Genomic DNA, 23,200 nt, shown 5'->3' with positions numbered 1-23,200 from the left:
GATAGCAAGCAGCCATGGAGAACAAGGACTGCAGACAATTTAAGGGTGGCAACACGAGCTCTTAGTGCAAAGCAAAAGGGGATAATGTGATTCATGGATGTATGAACAAGGAAGTAGCGAGTAGGAGTGGGGAGCTGATCTTATCTCTCCCTACCGCTCTTGTAAGACTAATATTGGCATACTGCAAAAAAGTTCTGGTGCCTGTATTTTAAATGGGAAAGTCGGAGACAGGTCAGGGAGAGGATGAGAGAAAAAGTCTCTCTCTACTGAAAGCCTGTAAGGGATCTCTCTGCTTACCTTATCAAAAAGATGGAGACATGACTTGATTAAAGTGTACAAGTACCACCACAACAAGATAATACTGTATGCAAAAGATCTCCTTCATCTAGTGGAGAAAGCATAGCAGGAATCAACAACTAGAAGCTGAAGCCAAACAAATTCACACAAAGAAACCCAGGCATGCATTATTAATAGTAAGAGCAATTAATCCTGGGAACTACTTACCAAAAGTAGGGTTGGATTCTCTGTCTCTTGATGTTTTCAGATCAAGATTGGATGTCTTCCTAGTAGAGATGCCCTAGGCAAACCCCTATAAAAGGGAAGCAAGGTGAGACATAATAGTCTATGATATACTATCAGACCAGTTGACTGGATGATCCTGTTGTTACAACCTACTGGTTCTATCTCTGCTAGTAAATTAAAGTGTCAGGACCCAGGCCCAGACTCTAGAACATGATCACTTATGCTATTAAATTGTTAGGCTAGTCCCTCATGTGCCGTTGGCCTGGGTCAACTAGTCCTCTGCCAGACACACTTAGCAGAGTTTGGGAATGAGCATAGTCTAGGGCTACAGGAAATTTGGACATGGGCACCCTGTTTTGGAGAGGAGAGGAAAGGAATGTAATGGTGATACATGCTGACCAGACCACCCTTTGGTTGGCAAAATCCATTTTTGCCTGTATTATTTGCAAAGGCTTGAGTTGGCTATGACCGCACAAGGTTCAATGCCAAGCAAGAGAAACACTGGTGAATCAGATATTCCAGAGCTGCCTCCCAGTAGGTGGAATGATGTTGACACACTCACAGCTTTGATGAGCCCTAAAAGGGAAAAAGGAAGAATGTTTTGACATATTTTGAATATTTAGAAAGGGTAATTGTTTCCTGCAGTAACTGACATTCCATAAGAGTAGTGTATTCCTGCTGGTCATGTCCATACTAGATAGAGACATTGAAGCAGTGCTTCCCACACAGCCCTCACAATTAGGCAACACGGATATCTTTTAAATGTCAACATAGCTTCCTATTCCAGTGCTCACTTGGTGCTCGTTAGCAGCACTGAGTTATGTTTTTTGTTGGTGACAGTGATGATATACAGGGACCCAACTGCTACCCTTCGACGTCTGCTGTAATAGGAAAACAAGGAGTGCAAGTTCATTACAAGATTTAGTATCTCATCTCAGGGATCCCAGAAGGATGCTCTTCACTGTTTCCAAGTACTGGAAGCATTTCTTGCCTCTTGAATGTTACACAGATACTAAGCCTCAGGCTTTTTACAGAAGAAAAAAAATCCCATCTACTCTGACTAAAGCTTTAGCAGGCTCCAAAACAATTTCTACAGTGAAATTACATCTACAGTATGTGTTTTCCAGCACTGCTGAACCTGGCAGCACAGTAAATATTGCATGGGCCATAAAGACAATTGGGCAGTAGTTGCTACCACTGTGCATCAGATGTCCCTAAATGCATAGTTTGGTCTGTTGGGAGACATGGGACAAAAGACTGGCATTAGAGTGAGCCTCTATGTAAAGACTTCCAGAATTCATCTCCATTCATAAATCAACCAACACAGAACCCCCAAGAGAAAATGAAATAGTATTATCCTTTCTTCTAGTTGAAGAAATCAAGACAAAAAGGCTAGATGCTTTTGGTTCACAAGACATTCAAAGAGAACTGAAGGGCCGCTGTGCAGAGATACCATGTAGCTTTATGAGCGCTGCATACCTCCAAAACAAATGTTTTCCTCCACGCTGAGTACCACAGTGCCAGGACTAACTGTCGTAGTTTAACTCTAGGCAGCAACTAAATACCACACAGCCAGTGCTCACTTCCCCCAGTGGGATGTGGGAGTGCATCGGGAGGGTGAATGTGAGAAAACTCATGCGTTTATCATGAGATAAACACAGTTTAATAGATAAAGCAAAAGCCACACACATAAGCTAGGCAAAACAAGAAATCCATTCACCATTCCCCACCAAGCCATCGCCAGGAAAGCAGAGCTCCATCACACATAACAGTTACTTGGGAAGACAAATGCCATGATTCTAAATGCCCCCCCTTTACAAGTTCTTCTGCCAGCTTTATATGCTGAGCATGATGCCACATGGTATGGAGTATCCCTTTGGCCAGTTGGGGTCACCTGTCCCATCTGTGCCCCCTCCCAGCTTCTTGTGCACCCCCAGCCTCCTGGCTGGTGGGCTGGGGTGAGGAACAGCAAAGGCCTTGGCTCCGTGTAGGCACTGCTCAGCAATAATGAAAACATCTTTGTATTATCAGCATTGTTTTCAGCACAAATCAAAACACAGCCCCATACTAGCTGCTATGAAGAAAATCAACTCTATCCCAGCCAAAGCAAGCACACTAATTCAACAAACAATATTGGAATAAGGGAGTTTAGCATTAGTTCACGTATCTCCACAAAACACCCAAACCGGCCTTGTGCTCTGTGTGTATCGCAAGACTCTCTTGCCCAAGAAAACTGAGCAATTCTGAGTCTTTCTGAGACTTATCAAAAGAGTGCTACAGCTGCAGCAAGGGAATGCAGAAAGACCCCTTTCAATTCTCTTCTGAAAGCCTAAAGATCCTATGCTGACAAAAAGGTCATCTATCTCAGATCAAGGTTTGTTATTTTTGTGAAACTCAGATCACTCAACACCTGGAGGCAATTTCCTAAGCATCTGCATTTTTACAATGTGAAGCCAAGGTGGGATGAAAGGGCAAAACCGAGTCAGCTCTCAGAAAACCTGGCACTCCTGGGCTTTGCAAGCTTGCCTTAGCTGAGTAAAGCTGTCATTTGCAGGGTATCCATGAAAAGCTTCTGGTTTAAGTGAAGCAACACTGTGGTTGTGATTTTCCCTTGCTTATATAGAACACCCATATTTTAGAAAATTTCGGTAACATTTCATCCTGGCCTTAAAAAATTATGTAGTCATAAAAAGTGGATATAACACAGAAAAGCAGCACTCTGAACAGAGGATACAAATGTACTAGCAAAGTGTAGAGAGACACATGGGTTGGCCATCACTTAACCCCAACCCAGGCCAGTTTACACCCTTGGAGTCACAGCTCAGGCACGGTTTTCAGGAGCTGGATCATTGCCCACAGGCATTCTGGATGTAGCCACTCAGTTTTGCAGCAGAAGGTTGTTTACCTCTGTGGCCATGAGGCGTGCCACCGCTCCAGACCATGGGGCAGAAAGCAGTCTTCGAAGTATTTTTCATTCACAATGGTACCGCCTTAGGATTTGTCTTGCCAGGATGTGAGAGAACAAGAGCAAATGAGGATTTCAGCAGCACTTCAGACATCAGGACTCAGCAGGAGGCAGTGTTACTGTAAAAAAGTCAAGATTCAATTTAGGACACTAAGCTGAGGTGTTTACATCTAGGTGCCAACACGTGAGGCAAAGGAGCAGTTCAGTTTTTATCACCTGGTGCCCTCTCTGGCTTTTGGACAGCAATGCAAAAGACATGCAGTCTTTTCTGTGCTGTGTCATTTCTCACAGCACCACCCAGAAGTCTTGTGTACCCCAGGACACGTGTCTGGGCAACACTGCTGAGCCCACAGCCTTGGGGACTGGTGACCTGAATTGCCTGCTGGTCTTCGTTGACTGTACTGACAAGCTCTCCACTGACCACGATGGTCTCATATGTAAAATGCATAGTAGGTGGGGTTTGCATGTAGACACTGAAGTCTGGGAGTCTTAATACGGAGCTGAAACCTGCTCCAACTTTCTGAAGGATTAACCTTTACATTCATAATAAATTCCATTACTTTAAAAAGACAGAAAACAAATTCATATATAGGTCTTAATTAAGATGATTATAAAGAAAAAATCAGACTACTACTCTTATTTGCTCTGTGCAAAGCATAGAGAGGTACAGATATCAAGTGTTGATTTCCACACTTTATATTACTCTTCATTCTGGCATTCTAGGTACTGAAACTTTTCTATGTCAGATGGCATTGTATTTTTAGAGAAAGTCATGGATGGATCCCATCTGTGGATGCAGCACTGGTCTCTAACATTTTTTTTAAATATTTTTATAGAGCGTAGAAAGGAAAGGAGGTAATAAATTCCCAGGACATATCTACCCTGCTGCCACCCCCTCTATGATGATGACAGTGAGCCTTCTTGGACGGAGGTGCTTGCAGTGTGAGAACTTCCAGCAGAAGAAACTAAGGGGTAATAGCAATAAGAAAGAGGCTTGGCAAATAGTTGAGTAAGAAACTTTACAGGGCATATTCAGACTTGCCAAGCTGAGCCCAAACACATGACCTAGCATCTGTCAGGATGTGTCCATGTCCACTGAATGCTCAGTCTTGTAATGGACATGTTGTCAGGCAGAGGAGCCTGACTCAAAGATCTTTTCTCCACCCTGCTGTTGATGGTCTGCTGGATCATAGAATCATAGAATATCTGAAGTTGGAAGGGACCCATAGTTGGGGTCATAGAATCATAGAACATCTTGAGTTGGTGAGGGGTCCTGGGAGCATCCCTCACTTCATCATTGTCATCCCATTTTTTTGATCTTGTCCGCTTACTTTTATAACACGTTCAGCATGTGCTGCTAAGTTGAGGTCCAGTTTTGAGCTATGCCTCCTTGAAAACTGGAGCAAGCCTGTCTCAACCTCCCATTCAGAAACCTGGAAGACTAAATTATTCTCTCTGTGCACCCTGGATTAAGTAGTGTTTTCCTAGTCACAGTAGCAAGCTCTAACAAAGTGTTTTAAATGAGCAGAATTTTATTAGAGGGAAGGGAGGGAAGGAAACAGAAGGAAGCATTAGTCTGGGAAACCTGAATTAACAGTCAGTGACCCACAGCCTTGCTCCTCAGTGTAGTTATTAAGGAATTAGCCTGGCCCCAGCTTTCTGCTTGCAGTCATGACAGTGCCAAAGGGACAGCTGCTGCCCTTCTCCCTGGTCCCATTCCCCTTGAAGTGTGTTTGTGCTCAGGATGGTTCAGTGGGGTGACTGGTCAGGCCATTTCCAGGGCTCTAAGTATCTCATGGACAATGCTCCCAGCCTCGCTGTTGGTGAAGGAAGTCCCCATGGAGTCCTCAGGCTAGGTAGATTCTCCCAGATGCCCCAGACTGGTGCCCAGTAGCCTCCATGCCACAGGTTTTACCGTGGGCTGCTGGACTGCTGTGGCTCATGCAGTACCACCTCTTGCTTACAGCCAGGGATCTGCTCCTGTCTGCAGTCATCACTCTCTCAGGCCACCTCCTTGTCTTCTCAGGGCCATCCACCCAGAGGTCCCTTGAGAAGCTGGGGGTGACCCTTTCCAAAGCTCACCAGTGGACTCCACATCTTTTAAGATGACCAGCCATCATGTTTACAAGCCTTCTGGGTGCAGCAGCTGTCTCCTACTATGTGTTTTCACTGTGCCAAGGCCAAAAAATGTAAAGTTTCTAGTTATTACTAATGTAAGTAACAACAGTGGTTTCAATAATATAATACTACATGGGCCACAAGAGGATTATAACTCTACCAACTGGCCAAAAGTGATGGGAGAGCAAACAGGGAGGTGGGCTAAAAAAACCAGTGTAGATAGCGAACTGGTGAAGCACTGGCCTCTTTGCAGTGGAGAATGTGGTTGATAACCATCACCACTCTGATGCCCAAGCAGAAGGATGTGTGCTCAGTTACAGGATGAGGCATGATGCAAAAGGAAGGTAAGGAAAGGAAACACAGGGAACAGCAAGGGGGGGAAAGGATGAGCAGAGCACATGATGTGAGGTGGGGCAGGAGAGCAGAATGAGGCAGAGAAACAGCTGACCTGAGACATGGTGTTCACTACCCGCAATGTTCCATCTTCCCTGAGGATAGCCCCTCTCTTCGTTCTCTCCCTTCAAGTCTTCACTACTGGCACACTCTGTGTCCAGAGCACTGCAGACCAGGACACCTCCTGCCTGGACAGCCACAATGGCACCAGTGCCAGCGACATCCAAAAGAGCCCGGGGATCCCTGTTTCTAGCTGGTACCTCTCCTCCTCCTCCCTCAGCATGCTTTGGCAGTGATATTAGCCTTGAAGGTCCTTACATCAGGAATGAACTGCATTTGGTTCAGGTTTGCCAAGTGCTGTTAGAATCCATATTTGTATTTCTCCAAAGCTTTCCTACCAGGTACCAGAATATACTCTCCCTCTTCTTACATGTTACAGAATCTCCCTTTGAGCTGTCTCCCCTCCCCGTGTGCACTGAGCAGCACGTACGGGGTTAACTGAGCTGTTCACAGCATTCAAATTTTTGAAAAATGGGCTATGGGCATTGTAGCTTTCAGCATGTTTCCTCCCATACAGAGGCACAGAGCAGGAGCACGCTGTGGGTGGCAGACATGACTGACATGGTACAAAGTTTAGGCTGGGCTGCCTCAGCTGCAGCTGAATTGCAGGCAGCAGTGCTGGCTCAGCCCGGGAGCGGAGAAATGCCTCTGCTGGGTACAATAGCGGAGTGTGAGAGATGTTGGGATGTGAAAGCCATGGCAGTGGGACCCTGTGAACCCCCATCTCCCAGTGCCCCCCTGCCAGGATGCCTCACTCCTAAAGATGTGATTCATGGAGATACAGTAATCAAGGGAATTGTGAAATACCTGACATTCTCCCCACCTTCTTCTAACAAAAAAAGCTTTGGCTTTCATGTCCTGCAGGCAGTTGCTCATACATTGTGCGTTCCTCAGAGCAAAGGAACAACCAGAGGTGTTTTACTGGAGAAGAGAAACAACTGAGTGGTGCTGGGGATGATGTGAGACAAGAAAGAGAACAACAGCACTCAGCATCTGATACTGGTGGAGGCCATCCTCAGGCCTGGGTCATGCTGGCAACCCAAGAAGTATCAAGCTTGATGCTGGAGCAACAGTGCCATCTTCCCTGCAAGCTGATAATGAGAAGTCATGGGATGAAACAGATTTTCCCTGTGGAAAAGCCCTGGTTCATATAAAAAATAAATCAGTCTGCTACTGCATGCATAGCTTGGCTCTGTTACAACTTCTGTGTGATTTCTGAGCAGCCCTCCTCATGGCTGGAGAGGGATGTCTTGTCTTTCTTTTCCCATCATCTGTCCTCTTTGTACCACATACAGCTGATCTGTACTCATCCTTGCTTTATAGAGAAGGGCAAAGCACCCAAGAATTCAGGTGTATTGCGTTAAAGATAATGCCTTTAAAAAAAAACAAAACACAAAAACAACACCACAAAAACCCCACCCGGGGTACGCAGTGAAAAGGCTTCCCTCCCCTCCTCTCCTTAGGTGGAGATGAGATTTTGGGAGTTTGCAACATCAATCTGGCAGTTTGGGCTCCTGTTTCAATGCAGCTTCTTCATTAAGTAAATCCTATTTAAATCTGCTTCTTTATACCAGAAGAACCACTCTGGGTAGATCCTACCTCTCTCCCTTCTAAAAATGACTGTGATGTGCTCACTCATGCACTGGATCTGCATTGCTTAAAGTTAGTAACAAACAACTTAGTGAAATAAAATTAGCATTATAGCCATTTTTTTCTCAGATTCTCATTTCCTGATTTCTCTTCATTATCTGTGTAGGAGGAAAGCAAGTGAGATCTTCATCCTTTCTGGTTGTGAGGCAATTAATGCCTTTTTTTAATTGTAAGGGTGTTTTGCCATAAATGGTTTAACTTCCACCTAGGTTGTCTTCTGCATCTCCCACTGCTTCTCAAAACCTTTAAGAAATATAACATGTTATTGCTGTATCAGTTCCCTAACTCCCACATTGTGCTACCTCTGGAAAATGCTCCCATGGGGATACCTATTGTCAAGTGCTTTTTTTAAATTACAGGAACTTTAAGGTACCCTGCTCCCTACCAGTCCTGATTGCATTGCTGCGAAGACAGAGGGTTGACGTGTTGTCCCTGCCAAGGCCGCCCCTCTGCCCCCTTCTCATGGGGTCAAGGTGGCGTGAATCGCTGCCTGCCCCAGCACGGCTGCTTATTGGGGAGCAATTTCTTCATTTACGACCTCTGTGACACCTTCTTCCCTTGGTGAAATGTGAAAGTAAAAGAAATTACTCCACAAGTACCACAGCAGCTAGACAGGGTTAAAAGCTTCCTCCAGAAACCTTCTGTATCTGAAGATTTTGGTTAATAGGAACCAAAATTATTTGCTAGAACATGTTTATCTGCTTTAGAGGGGTGAAAAAAAGGAGAGATTTTTTGCCTAACACAGGAGAAATTTATTCTACAAAGGCAGCTAACAGGTCAGTGTCAGGGACCTTTGTCCAGACCAGAGTTCAAATGTCCTCTCTACAAACAGCTGGACATGACAGGGACTCAACTTTTCATTTACTGTATAGATCTGAGATATAAAAAAACCCTGAGTATAAAAAAATCTGAGATGTGAGTATAAGAAAAACATTTCCTGTTTTGTCAGTGGTTGAATGAACAGTTAGAGGGGAAATTTTGGCTTGGGTTGAACCTAGAAACAATTTTGAGTTTCTGGAGAAGAGAAATACTTTTGTTACCATCTAAGGTATTTTTGATCTAAACCAAAATGTTTTAAGACTTTTGGGTAGATAGAACTTAACCCTTCAAAGGCTTTCTTCTGTAAATTCCGGATAATGTCAAAATTTTAAAAGATGCCTTTCTGCAATGAGAAGTGAAAAGTTATGTTTGGCAAATGCCAAGAAGAAATACAAAGTAATATTTTCAAAATATATGCCTCCATTTTGAGGGTCAATATTTTTGGCCAAACTAAACCCAGATCTATAAATATATTTGGTCTTTCTAAAGGTGGGGTTTTTTTTAACAGGAAAAAAGGTATTATTTGTAAAATTAAATGTAAGCTTCCATGTTCTCTCACCACAGCTGGAATCAGGACCGTGACTACTTGGCTACACTGGAGTAGGCGAGGAGCTTCTCCCTCACTCATATTCTTTTTTCATCTCTAAAAAAAGTGGTTTCCTCCTGTGGTGAAACAAGAAATCAGTTTTCTGGCTGATTACTTTCTCTTGCCAGGCAGTGCCCTGTCTCCCAGGGGGCAGTGAACTCCATTGCAAAACTTTCCCATTAAATGTCTGACCAAGGCACAGGAGCAGGAACTCTGTCAGCAAGTCCACGTGCACTTCCCAGTCCTCTGGCATCTCACCAGGCTGCTGACAGAGAAAGAGGTGGCAAAGGAATTGCCTAAAACAGTGGCAAAGTCTCTTGTGGATGAATTCCAGAGGAAAGCAGGACAAAATTACCTTCCAGGTTTGAGGGTCTTACTGTCCAAGGAAGAGGAAAAAAAACCCACTAACAACTTTTGGTGAGCTAAGTATGAGGGCATGTACCTGTAGGTAAATGCGTGTTTTGATTCCTTGAGCCAGATCTCAGTTACACTACTGTGAGTAATACCAGCCTGATTATGACTATTTCACCACTCCTGCAGGCTCAGAGGATGGCAAGCTGAAATCCTGGCCCTTATCTGTTCTGCCTGTTTGCTCTTGTGAAAAGCAAGGGACAGGTTTTCGAACGGGACAGGTTTTCAAGGGCTCATTGTCAACAGCTGTAACCACTTCCAGCACAGTTCACACCCAAAGGCAGGTCAGTGAGCATTATTTTCCCTTCCCTTGGAAAGGTACTGAGAAACGCCAGAGACGAGACTTTATGTAATGCAGTAATGTGGTACAGCACTCTGCGGGCAATTTACTGGACCTTGTGATTTAGACTAGCAGGAAGAAGCAGGTTGCTTTATTAAAAGTGCACTCCTGCCTCTACAGTATCATAGAAACAAAAACTTTCACACGATTTCAGCATCAGGCACGCTGGTTTTTGATAGCAGCGTGATGCACCGATGCACATGGGAATCCCAGTTTCACAGCCAATGCACGTGCCATAAATTGACACAAAAAATACACTTTCCCTATATTTATAGGGCCAGGATGTTGCCATGCATACAATTGCATTTTTAGATTTTATGACAGTTTCCTTCTGTGGGCAGGGACCTTATTGCTCCCAAAATAAATACTATGAAACCAAAATAAATGCCATGGGAATATAGGCTTCAATATAAACTGCCTAAATTCTGGCTCCTTAACTGGTGCCTTGCTTGTGTAATAACCACTGAGTCAGAGTATGACCCTGAATGCTTGGTCGTTACCTCCCTGGGTGTCATGGGGAAAGCAAAGGCTCACCTCCCCAGATGCTAATTCTCGAAAGTATGTAGTGAGGTATAACATACGAAAGGGCAGGACTACGCTTTACATAATTTTTTAATTCAACGACTCATCCATTCAAATAAGATTTACAAAGACATTATGCAATTTTGTTGTACGCAGTCATCAGGGGTGTGTAATGAATATCTAACTCACAGACCAAGAGATTTAATTGGATGTAGATCATCTTATGACCATAGTCAGAAAGTGAACAGGTCCTGTGCACCGAATGAGCTTGTAACAAAATGTGTTGAAGTCTCTGACTCAGTTGTTGTCTTGTATAAAAGAGAAAAGCTAGAGAATTGTGAAACCTTGTGAATTATGCAAGGAGGGAGTTTAATTACTTTTATTGTATTTATAGGGGGGTTTGCACTGCTAGTAGCTTTTAATTACTCATTACCTTTTGAGCGGTTGAAAATCAGAAACGAACTGCAGGTAGATTTGCCCTCGATACTGCTTTTAGAGTAATAAGAAGTTAAACCTATCTGTACAGGTTATTTTACAGTAATATTTTTATTCATGTATAATACAATGCAAGAGAAAAACAAACAAACAAAAATCTTATTCACTCATTTCTTCCTGAGAACTTGTCAAAGAGATTAAATAAATATTTGTCAGCAACCATGTAACAGCATTTTTACTTCCGCTAGAAAGGTTCTCCCACTCTGAAAAACTCCAAACATATTTATTTATGTTATCAAAGAACATTTCAGAAAGATATAATACACACTCATGTGTTTTCCAGCCTGCAGTTTACTTGGAATGCTGACACAGTTTCTTGTAAAAAAAGGTGAGGGAAAGGTAAAAATATAATATTGCTAAATGTATAAAAATCTAATAATAGAAAATAACACATGGATTAATTGGAAGAAAAAACTATTTTTTGCACATTTAAAATTTCTAAATGTGTCATCAAAAGGGAAAAACGGAAACTTAAGTATGCCTCGTTATCTTCCAAAGCTGTTCAGCACTAATGGAGGGGAAGACACAGTGTTTTGAATTTTTTTACACGGACATCTGCAATCATTCATTTTATAGAAAATGCCACAAGAAAAACAAGTGAAAATGCATTTGATAATGACTCATGTTTCCATTTGTAAACATGGCATAAGCACTCAGCACAAGGGTATGGAAGTCAGATCTGGGGAGCTATGGAAAGCAACACAATGTACTTTGGCCCAGAAAACTGCTGATTATTTCAAGTAATGCTGACCCCAGCCTCCCGTGTCCTTTTACATAGTCACCTTGCCCGTCCGGACTTAACCAAATTCTCCTGTTACATTGTGTTGTTATTTGTGTGACAGGACACGAGCTCCTTTGGGAGCTGGATGTACCCCGGTGCCACACGGGACAGCACGGTGGCCCAGGCCAGCATCACAACAGGGGTACCGGCACCTGCACTCAGACCTGCACCCTGCAAGCGTGGAGTTTGCTAGTGCAAGCACACATGCTTGATGAGACCAGGCTTTCCGCCCCAGCCACCTACCCCCAGCAGTTTACAAACCAAGTCCCAAATTACACGAAGCTTGCCCATCCCACCGCCGCACATTTATGCAGTCTCGCCACTCTCAAGCAAAGTTTTCAGCCAAGCAGTGGAGAAGTTGATGCTTAACGCTGAAGGGGGAAAAGAAAAATTATAAAGGGGTAAGAGTCAGTGGCAAAGAGCTGCGAATCCCGGCAGCCTGCAGTGCCTGCGGTGCCTCTTGCTTGCCTGCCCCAGCTCTGGGTTACCCTGCTGCCTGTGTGACTCAGCCAGGGAGAGTGAGCACTGGGAGGGGTCAGAAATAAATGTGTTTGGAGGAGGAAAAGTGTTTTCTGTAGGGGAACAGACCAGTACGTAGGACTGCATGGTGGAAATCCAACATAAGCCTTGCGCAAGTCTAATTGCTATGATGTCCCATGACTGTCTTCTCATTCCTTAAGTAATTGAGGCTTCAGTTCAGCAAAGCATTTAAGCTCAGGCTTCATTTTGTGCTGTCAGTAAGTGCTTTGCTGAACAGGGGCTTAAAGTATCAAGCTTATTGCATGAGATTTATCCCACCTAATTTTAGATGTTTGCAGTGCAGATATCTACACCAGAGCTAGCGACCCCAGGCTTTGCTCATTATTAATGAGGAGAGATAAGCATTTCTGAGCTGCTATTCCTAAGGCCTACTCTACCTTGGAATGAGAAATACCATTCAGTAGAAATGTTTGCAAGAGGAGCTTAAAATACCCAGATCAGATGTAAACACCTACAATCCAGGTACCTACAATCATATACCTGAACCGCAACAACTTCCGATGACAGATAAGTAGAAATAAACATACCAATTGGATGGAATCAGGCAAATGCAAACTGAATTTTTACAGAGCAATGAAGCCAAAAATTATTTTTTTCAGTGAGAAAGTTAAAGTTTTAATTGATTTAAAGACAAACAGTGGAAGAAAAGAACAGACCATCATTATTCCCTTGTTTAAGCATTATTTCTTTCATACTTTCATTGTCTGAACTAGCTCCTCTGCGCTCCATTGCTTACTGAGGGTTCCTGCGCACCAGCCTCACTTTTAGAAAGCTGCAGCTAGGTAAGGTTTATCTCCTCTTGCATCAGACAGATATTTTTTAGAGCAGGAATCCCAAAAATTCAAGCTATTTCTGCAGAATTATTCAACTGAGAACTTGTGTTTCTCTGAATGTTGAAAATTGCTGCTCTCCCTGCATAGGCAACTGGGATGTAAACTTCTGGGAATTACTGCAAATACGGGAATGCCTGGAATCCTTGTGGGAAATAATTGCAAAACCTTTAATCCTTGTTATCTCTGAGAGCACATATTTTTGTTTGCTTGATCAGCAGTGGGAGAGGATGACCGATTAACATGTTGGGCAGTAAAGCATCACACCGTTTCTCTGTTCCCCTGCCCCAGACTGCCTCTGGGAAGATGCTGGTTCCTGAGCAAACAGCATGGAACAGAAGAGCGGCAGCAATACTTGGTGTGCGGTGGTGGTGGTGTCAGGCATTGTGTGGCAACTGCAAAACCAGCAGCATTGACTGCAGTTGCTGAAAGTATAACAGAGCAGCAAATACACTTTTGTTAAGCTTAAGCAGTTGGTGCTTAATGTGGTCCAATGCCTACAGCAGGAGTCAAGAACGCCCATTCAAGAACTAAACTGAAGCAGTAAGTTAGGAGTAAAATCACTTGACATTTACTTCTATGAATGGTGGAGACAGACAGCTCCAGAAACCAATTCATCCTATCCCAAGGAAAAGATTTAAAATTTGTGGGTTGCATCCTTCTCCGTATACAGCAGCCTCTTTCTAACTTCAAGAAAGTCACCAGATCCTTAAATGAGGTGGATAGTCCAGTCCTTGAATGTTACTAACATAAAATATGTACTCCTTAGCACTGGAAAAATCTTTTTTCTCTGCACTTTCATACCTACCAAAATGAGGAACAGCCTGAGATTGCTGCTTCTTTGTGCTGTCACAGGGCAGCTGATAACAGAGCTCTGGACTCTGTGAAACCTGCAAAGGGAAAATTAATTTACAGGACCACAACACATCTTTCTCTTTTGATGTTTAAAGCTTTCTGATTCTAACACACATTAGAGCTTCTACCACAAGCAGCAGCCTGGGAGATATATGGGGACTGAATCTGATAAAGAGTTTATTTTACTTGGGGACAGATTCTGTCTGGGTGTTTTGTGGGACTCAAAGAAGAGGAAATGATTCACCGACAAAAGGGGGAACAGATGCCTTGACTCACAGTTTCCTGATTTGACCACTAGACAATTCCTCTAGCAATTCCTTAGTGCATCAGAAGGATGGATTAGCTTCTTAATTCCTTAAACATCATTAAATGGTTGTCCTGGATTATACGTCCAGGCTTATACATACTACCTTATACATACTGGATTATACTTACTGTCTCCTGAGGGAAAATCTCTAGGTTTTATTCTGCAAGTTTGTAGAAACAGTGGCAAAATAAGTGTATTGGCCCAACAATCTTGTTGATGCTAATGGAACCAAAGTGCCAAGTCTGCTGCACTGCTTTTCTCTTATGTACAGGGCGGGGGTGGGGTGGTGGAACTCATTTAGTTCATAAAATTCCAGACATAACAGAACATGGGGTTTTATGCCTAATTCTATAAGATTCTGGATGGTGGCTAAGAAACACAAAAGGATTAGGTCTGCATGAAAGCAAATTTAAGACATCACTGTTCAATTAAATCACTCTGGAGTTTCACTTTCCTTCTAGTAAAAAGAATTTTTTTGTACCCATGGCTACTATAAATTGTTTCTAGATTATAGAAAGATAATTAAAAGAGTGCTTTATGAGGCATGGATGTCAAAAAAATATAATTACATTGAAGATGTCAGATATACTTGAGAGTCTTAAACTAAACTCTGCAGCTACCAGATTGTCTCATATATGCGGTTTCTTTTATAAATTACTTCTCCTAAAGAGGTAACACGTTATTTTCAAAAAGTTTGTTTACGTTGACAAATCATTAGACAAATCACAGGATCCTTTTGCGGGAGCTTTCAGATTTCTAGCCCAGGCAGTGTTCCCCCGTGCTGACCTGCCGGCTGATTTTAGTTTTAGGACTGTGCCATCTGCTGTTGGAATTGCAGATTTCCCTGGGTCTGCACAGCCTGCAACCGCCAGCTTCCACGGTCTGGCCACGCATGACTCAGTTTTGTTCCCATGTGAGGGACAGATGTTGCAGGGTAACTGTCTGCCATCCCTGTCAGAAGCTTCAACCCTCCCAGGATCGTTTTATTCTACTGTTTTGAAGGGCTTTGCTTTGGCACAGACATGTAAGGGCCTCCCTTTGCGCCTGTTGCTCAGAAGTAACTTTATCAAAGGTGGTATCACGCACAGAGGATGCAGGGCCATATCCTGCAATATTAAATTTTAACAGAAAATCTGACTTAGGGCTGTTGTTTGGGCTCTTCTGGGCAAGAGGACTGGGGCTGCAGGAGATGCTTTGCTTTCAAGGTCTGATCTTGCAAAGAGTTATTTCCTGACTCTTGCAATGGCCTTAAGAGCCTGTGGTGCTCTGATCCCTCATTGTGCATTCACACAGCTCCAAGCATTGAATGCATCACATGCCTGGTCCCTATGGCACAAGGCTCCAACAGGTCCATGTCCTTCTTATACTGGGGGCCCCAGAGCTGAGCACAGTACTCCAGGTGGGGTCTCACGAGAGCAGTGTAGAGGGGGGGAATCACCTCCCTTGACCCTTTAAAAGAAGGCCATGCTTCTTTTGATGCAGTCCAGAATTTGGTTGGCTTTCTGGGCTGTGAGTGCACATTGCCAGCTCATGTTGAGCTTCTCACCAGTCAAGAAGTCCTTCTCCTCAGGGCTACTCTCAATATTGTGCAGAGCGGGTACTGTTGTACAGCAAGAAGTACCTGTCCAGTATCTCAGGTCAGCATTTCACCCTCCTGCATAGACCCCACATTTGTGCATTTGGAGCAAGCTGTGATAGCTTTAACACAGCAATGAACCACGTGGCTGAGACACGAACCTAATGTCCTCCACTGGGAACCAGCATTTTTATCAGGGCTTGGACACAGCCAGCACACAGCAGAATTGGACCATCAGGGCATGCTGAATTCCCAGCAAAAAGTGCTAGCAAAGTTCATAAAGCCATCAGTTTTCTGAAAAATTAGTTCTTGAAATAAACACTCTGCTCAGGTGTGTATTACCTTAGTTGGGGCTTAGACTGCTGCCATGTCTACCACAGCCAAGTGCCCTCCCCTAAGTGCTAACTCGGCAGTGGTGCTTTGGTCAGCAGTGTGATAAATGGGTCTAAAATTAGCTGCTGAGAATTGAAACACAGTACTGTTTTCTGTTCCTGGAGCTTGTTGAAGACTCACCATTTGTAGATTGGCATCTCAGAGGGCTGCTTTGCATGGGAATAAGAGGATCCAGAACAAGGAATGAACTCTGACCACTGCCTGGTATTGTACTTTAGTTCCTGTTGTTTACATGCTAGTGGCATCATAGAGCTATTAAAAAAGTAGACTGAACAATAGAGATGTTTATTACTGAAACTCCATTACACTCTTAACCACAACTACCTCTTATCTGACAACATGAAAGCAATACCACTTTGGGAAAACTGAAAACAACTGTGCATTTGGGGAGTCAGATTCCTCACAAGAGTAACCCATATCATCTGCAGGAGCATTTCTGAGCTCAAAGGTCCACCAGGGAGGACTGGTCAGGGAAATAATCCCAAACATATTTTCAATTTTAAATTTTCAACAAGGGGCATCTTCCTGGCAGTCACTGAAGAACAGGCACGCTGTGCTCCATATCCATCGATGGCAGGTCAGGAAATCATGTGGTCGGTGTACAGACAAGCTCTCCAGGGGGACAAAGTCATATTTCAAGAGACACAACTGACCTGGAACTTTTTAATCCCACTCCTGGTTCCTGTTATAATTGCATCCGACTGCCTCACATCACTAGGATGTTTATCTACTGACACTATTAAGAAAGGAAATGCCTGAAGTTTTAGGCACAGACTTATGTTAGCAGTTCGTTAATAGCATTTTTTTATTGAGAGTTGTAGGACCTGGCATCTTTAGCATCTAGACTGTTTAAGGTGGGGGGCGAGGGGGGGGCAGGTTATATGCCCAGGCATCAAACCAAAAAAGGCCAGCACACCACACGAGGTTGTTTAAACAAGCCAGTTAGAAATACAGAGACATATGCCTTAGATCCCATTCTGCTTCAGGATTTAGGCAGTTTTTAAGGTTTGTTTTTCTCTACAGCATGAAGAACTCCCAGATCAATAGGCATTATTAATACTCACAGTTGGCGTGACACCAGTGGTCCCTCAAGTACCTGGCCACAAAGCTTTAGGTGCCTGTCCTAACATCAACAGCTCCTTCACTGATACGTCACCCCGCTGGCTACACCAGCCCACGGCTCGGGAACCTGCCCTGATGCTATTCACAGGCAGAGCAAATTCAGAAGTTAAAACCAAGGCTCACAGGGAAAGCCAGGGTTGGTGTTGCCTGGAAAACTTGTTACCTCTTGTAGCCCACAGGCCGGTGGAGTTTGGAGAACACTGATTTGAGGAGACAAGCAGATGAAAGATGTGAAAGCAAAGCCATTAACTCCTGAGCCAAAATGGCTTGGCCAGGGTTACCCAGCAGAGCTGGGAGGTGAACATGGCCCCTGAGGGGCATGTAAACCGGGTCATGTTTTCTAGTTGAGAAGTAAAATGGAAAATATCAAGAACATCAAACAAACCCAACCCTTTGCAGACTGAAAATGTGGCTAATATTGCTGTCCCTCCTGCGCTTCATTTAATCATCTTAGAACTTGCTTGTAGCATCAAATGATTCATTTTCAAATAGAAACATGATTAAGTGTCAGCAGAGACCCTTGACATAATGATGGCCAGCATTTCCTTCCAGGGTCTGAGCTTTTCCCACAGGAGATGTCATCCACTCCAATCCCTTTCTCTGTGGGAGCTGCCTTCCCTTCGTGCCGCCTGTAACCTGAGGCTAATTAGAAAGGAGTTGTTAAAAGGTTATGTGGTGATGTTGAAGACCTTTCCCAGTTTCCCTGACTTCAGGAGGTTTCAGAGCAGGCCTGGGATCAAACAGCAGGACTACAAATGAAACAGGAGCGCTGAAAGCAGGAGGCAGAATTAGCTGTGACTTTTCAACCACAGTGAGAATGAGCTGTGATGAGAAGCGAGTTCCTCTTGGAGAGAAGCCTCAGGTCCAGCTGTGGCTGCTGATTTCTCTCCAGCAGATGGACCTGGGCGCAGGGCTGCCTGCCCCTCTCCTGCCTGCCCTGAGGCCACCCACACTGCCCAGCAGAAGCACGGCTCAGGCAAAAGTCTTGTCCTGCCTTGCCGTGGTTGCCTACCATTTCCAGCCTGGATTTCCTCCTCCTGAGACACTTTGCTACACACATTCCCGAGCTAGGCTTAAAAATAGGACTGCCTCTGATCCATGCTGGGTAAACAGTTTTCATTTTCCTGGTTTGCATGTGTTGAATTGCATGTTTTGCATGGTATCTAAAGACCACAGCAAGCTGCAGGCAGCACAGTTATTGACAGCTGAAAAAAGAGCCATCTTCTCTCTGGAGATGCTTTATACAGTGAACTTAAGCTCAATACACTAAACTTAGGAAAATGTTACGTGAAAGGAACCTGGGGTGTATGGAAGAGTTAAAGAACTTGAGCTTGGCTTAAACATGCACACCCAAAGAGACTCAGAAAATTACAAGATACTCCCTTTTAAAAATCATCTGCCAAACACAGCCTTCCCCTCTGAAACACTGCGTTTGGGAAGAAATGTGGAGGAACAAGCAACCTTATGCATGGGAGTCTCCAACACTGCTGCTGCAACAAAATTTTATATGGCGTGGCTGGCAAGGTGGCATGAGAACAGGGTGGTGGGTTGGCTTTGGATGCTTAATTATATAAATTAAGAGAGACAACCCCCAAAATTAAATGTTGCCGGTCTAATTTACATAGTTGCTATGGCTATTATAAAATGGAAAATGACTGCCCTCATTGCTTGCATTGTCACATGCCTTATGGTGAAATCACAGCTCCCTGGGTTATGGAAGGAGACAAAAATTGCGGGGTTCATCCCAAAATGCTGCATTTTTGGGGCAGGGTCAGCAGAGGAGCAGCAACCCCAATGAATCTTGCAGGTTGCTCTGACTCTGGCTGGATCCTCAGGGCACAACTCAGGGACACAAGTCTGGGATCTAGACAAAAGAGCAATTTGAAAAACCTCAGGGCTCAGTCACTTATAAAAGACTTCTTTTATTACAATGTTTTTTACAAACTTTTACTTTTATTAAAAAATTTTATAGACAAAGATTTCTTCTGCAGAGCCAGATCCAGAAGCTTCTTTGTGGTGACTCCAGGTCTTCAACCTGGCTGCTCACAGGACAGAGCCATCAATAAAACAAACCTTTGTGCTAACACTCGCATCCCAGGCACCTACCAGCCATGGAGGAGACTCAGGCCTTTGGTATGACATCTCCTTTGAAGGAACCAGGGTCACGCATTTTCTCTTATGCAAGGGCCAGCAAGCTCCCTGGGACTACAGGGTTCACGCACACGACACTTAAGAACTGGTCACTCATTTCTGTGGGTCCAGGAGACCACAGCAATCCACAATGTCTGAATTTTTGGGGGTTTTCTCAACAGCAGTGCCCAAGAAGGATGATCTCCTTCAGGTATATGGAGACCTGGGATTGAAGGTAGAGAAGACAAAGCAATAAATCATCTACGATCAGGTTACATCTGGGGGGCAGCAGCCCCATAAGTCTCGGGTCTGACTCCCCATGCTGAGATGATTTGCCCCAGCTCTCCTCACCGTCCCTCTGGAGCACAAGCTCTGGTGCTGGGCCAGCTCTGGGTACTTCGCTGTGGTCTTTTACAGCCAGGCTCACAATTTCTCTGCCTCAAATGTGAAAACACTGAATACAAACCAGGTCTGAGCAACCAGATGCATGTATACTGTGGGGAGAGCAAATAGGCATATACCTACAGATCACCGTGTAAATACAGCCTCCATAAGCTACTTTTACTCTCAGGAGGTATGCCAGGAATATAAGGAATCAAATGCATTTATAATAATCCTTCATAACAGAAAGTGGTAGTGCAAACAGTGAAGAAGCAAATTTTAATCCACTGACCACACCGGCCGCACAGATAGGATGTGACAGACCACCTGAAAGCAACACTAATGCATCAGGGTTTTGTCTGCTAATGTGATACTGACCAAGGCTAACAGCCTACACAATGACCATAAACCTCTCCAGTATCCTCAAAAAGATCTATTTGTAAGTGCTCCAGATTCCCTGTTGATTACAAAAGGATTAAACTTCTTCTTCTTCCCAACATTGTGATGAGCTTAGCCTGAGCTGACAAAACAGACCAAGGGGTGTAGAAACATCATTTCTCCTTTGCAGAGGAAGGATACCACATAAAGGTCACTGCTAGCAACCAACAAGTCCTGCTAGTTTGTAGATGTCATTTACTCTAGTAATCCAATAAATATTTCCAAATGGAAATCAGTAAACTGGCTAGGAAGCAGGAAAAACACGAGCAGGCAGCTCCACTGGTGCCCCTAATGCATTGGTGCTGGAAAGAGCTAAAATGATCCCACAGTGTATATGCTAGGAACAAGTGAATAGGTTAAAGAGGCTGAATATTACCTCTCCATATGACAACACAGAGGAGGTCAAGGGGATGTGCAAAATAGGACCACCACCACGCCCTGAATAGTGTGAGACCTGCTGGAAGTGCCTTTTGGTGACAGCTCTGAAAAGATTTAATATCTGTGTTTATCAGAAGTGAGTTTAAGATGTAACTTGTGACACTGAAGTACTTTCTCAGGAAGAGTACAGCAGCAACAAGAGGGATATCTCTGTCAGAGACAGCCACCAAAATCAGTGGTGGGAAACTAGATATTAAGTTAGCAACAACATGTAGCTTTTTTCACGTGGAGGATGACTAAACATGAGAAGAAACCATGACGGATGTGGTGGATGCGGTACATTTTTCAAACTGTCATGTCTCCAAATCAGAGTGGAAAATCCTCTTCAGATACAGAGGTCATGTAAGCATATCTAGGGAAAATTCTGTGGCCTTTGATACCTCGATCGCATGAGAATGATATTGTCTGAACGCTGTAGCATAAGTCACACTTTTATCTGTGTATACATATTCATACATTTTTGACATTAAAGCCTCCCTGAAGGTAATGATCGCTTCCCTCCAGTGTGTCAGCTGCATCTCTCTGAATGTTGTTTTTTATAGCAATAAACAGTGTGTCATCAGTAATTTACTCTGTGTTTGCTGTGTCGTATGCCAGTTTGGAACACAGCAAGGACAGACATTTATCTTGATTTTAGGAAATTTCCTTGTAGTCATCATTATATTGAAAAAATGCACACGTGCTGCTGATCGCTGATGAAGAGACCTAGGAAGTTTTTAAAGCAAGAGCTTGAACCGCCTGTCAAAAGACATAGAAAATTACCATCTGTTTTCCCAGACATTTGGATCAGAGGCACAGGCTGAACAGCACTGAGAACAAATATGCATGTAAGGAACATAGTAACAGTCCTGTCCTCTGCTGCTAGACAAATCAATTTTTTATGGTATAAAATATTTACAATAGTATGTTGTAGGTTGCACTCAGCTTTTTTGTAGAGGGTAAGGGAATAAATTCTCCCTCCAGATTCCCAGATCTCCACTGCTGATGGGATGCACAGAAAACCTGCCACTGCTGCTGTATATTCCTGCAGCTCTGCACAGGCTTTCATCCAGGAGAAGAGCAGAGCGGGTGCTAAGGGTACAAGAGCAACCTGGGGCACTTAACAGCTTCTTTCTGAATTAACAGGGATGCAAACCTCTTCACCTTCAGGAAAGCCAACTATGCATATTTTTATGTCTGCTTCTGCTTTGCTTTCAAGGCCTTTGATTTTATCTTTAAACCAGCAGTGTTTATAGTTCTCAAGATGATTGTGTTCTGCTAAACAAGTTCCTTTGTCCCATACTGCTGCTGACAAATATGCTCATGAAAAAGTTTTACCATTCAGTAACTTCAGTCTTGCCTCCAACTTTTTTGCTGTACCCTTTGAACTGACATTGTTGCATTAATGCCTGCTACGATTTTGTCTACCATGCATGTCATTGCTATAGCCTATTAAAAGCAGTTGCAGCCGTGCTTACTGCTGGCTTCCTCCTTCCTTTTGAAGCAGTTTTCTTTGACTGGTCTTAATTAACGCATAAGCTGGGAAAGTGCCTTCTTTCCTCCTTCCAAGATGTTTTTGTTTCTTTGGTTTAATTTCATGTCTTTGGCGGAATAGATGTTTCCAGTATGTTCTTTATGAAAATGAAAGGGAAATTTAAGCTTACACAACTTCTTTGTTGTGAAAAAAACCCAGGCCATGGTTCATCTTTGACTGCATGACCATTGTGTGCTTATTTGACTCCATTTCTTCTCCCTATTCAGAAAAGCCAAGTAACATGATTAAAGTCCTCTTCCAACTCAAAGACTTTGACAGCAAACAAATACGGATCACTTACCAACTGAATGAATCATGTACAGGAAACCAAGGCTAGTGTTAAACATATTTACTAGGGCAATCAGTTAAGAATGGTATGTTGAAGATCTGCAATTAACACCAGTTCCACATACTGAAACAAGAGATTCAAAAGCTATTAGATAATTAGTGAAAACTTATAAAGCTGCATTCCTCAAGGCAGCCACAGATGCCAAAAGGAAATGCTGGACTGCTAGGCCAGATACCAACTTGTCAAGGAATTAATCATCATATTTAATGGCAAATACCTGGCCATGTGGGCAGCCATGCAAAGAGCTGAATAGCATGAACAGATGGAGTACTCCTCTTTTAGTACTGCTTATTGTCATGCTTTTGCCAGACATGCAGCTAGCACATTGCTGTTTCCTCATCGATAGGCAAAATGAGCTTAGTAGCTCACCAGCTTCACATGTCCATGGAAAGTCCCTAGTGCACCAGGGCTTCAGACAGGAGAAAAAATGGGAAAAGTTTGTGAATTACATCAACATGTTATGAATACATCTCCTGCGTATCAGCAGGTGAACTTCAGGATTTGGTGCTAACATCCTTTTGAGCCTGTAAATAAGTGACGGGTTGTGAGACCATCTCAGCCTGTAAAATAGCTTCATTACAGCAGAGCAAGAGGGTCACAGCCAGAAGCAGGGCCCCGTGGCAGGAGTCGCTGCCCAGGGCACATGTTCTCGCTCAGTGTTTCAGC

The 23,200-nt window shown here is 43.6% G+C and overlaps 1 long non-coding RNA gene across 2 annotated transcripts in view; it reads right to left on the bottom strand.

Annotated features, from left to right (window-relative positions):
* LOC308064856 overlaps positions 1–23,192 on the bottom strand; it is a 60,753-nt gene extending 37,561 nt beyond the window's left edge. Inside the window, exons 1-2 of one of the 2 annotated variants that reach the window (XR_013928573.1) lie at positions 505–23,192; positions 298–385 (exon numbers count right to left, since the gene is read on the bottom strand). This is a non-coding gene — a long non-coding RNA (uncharacterized lncRNA). Of the gene's footprint in view, positions 1–297 lie in introns of both variants that reach the window. The other variant, XR_013928572.1, reaches the window with a different exon arrangement.
* Positions 23,193–23,200: the final 8 nt, after the last annotated feature.

Source organism: Falco punctatus (genome assembly GCF_963210335.1).
Source record: "Falco punctatus genome assembly, chromosome: 5".
Lineage (NCBI taxonomy): Eukaryota > Metazoa > Chordata > Aves > Falconiformes > Falconidae > Falco > Falco punctatus.
Note: the sequence above shows the minus strand (reverse complement) of the source record. Positions and strands in the feature narration are given on the sequence as shown.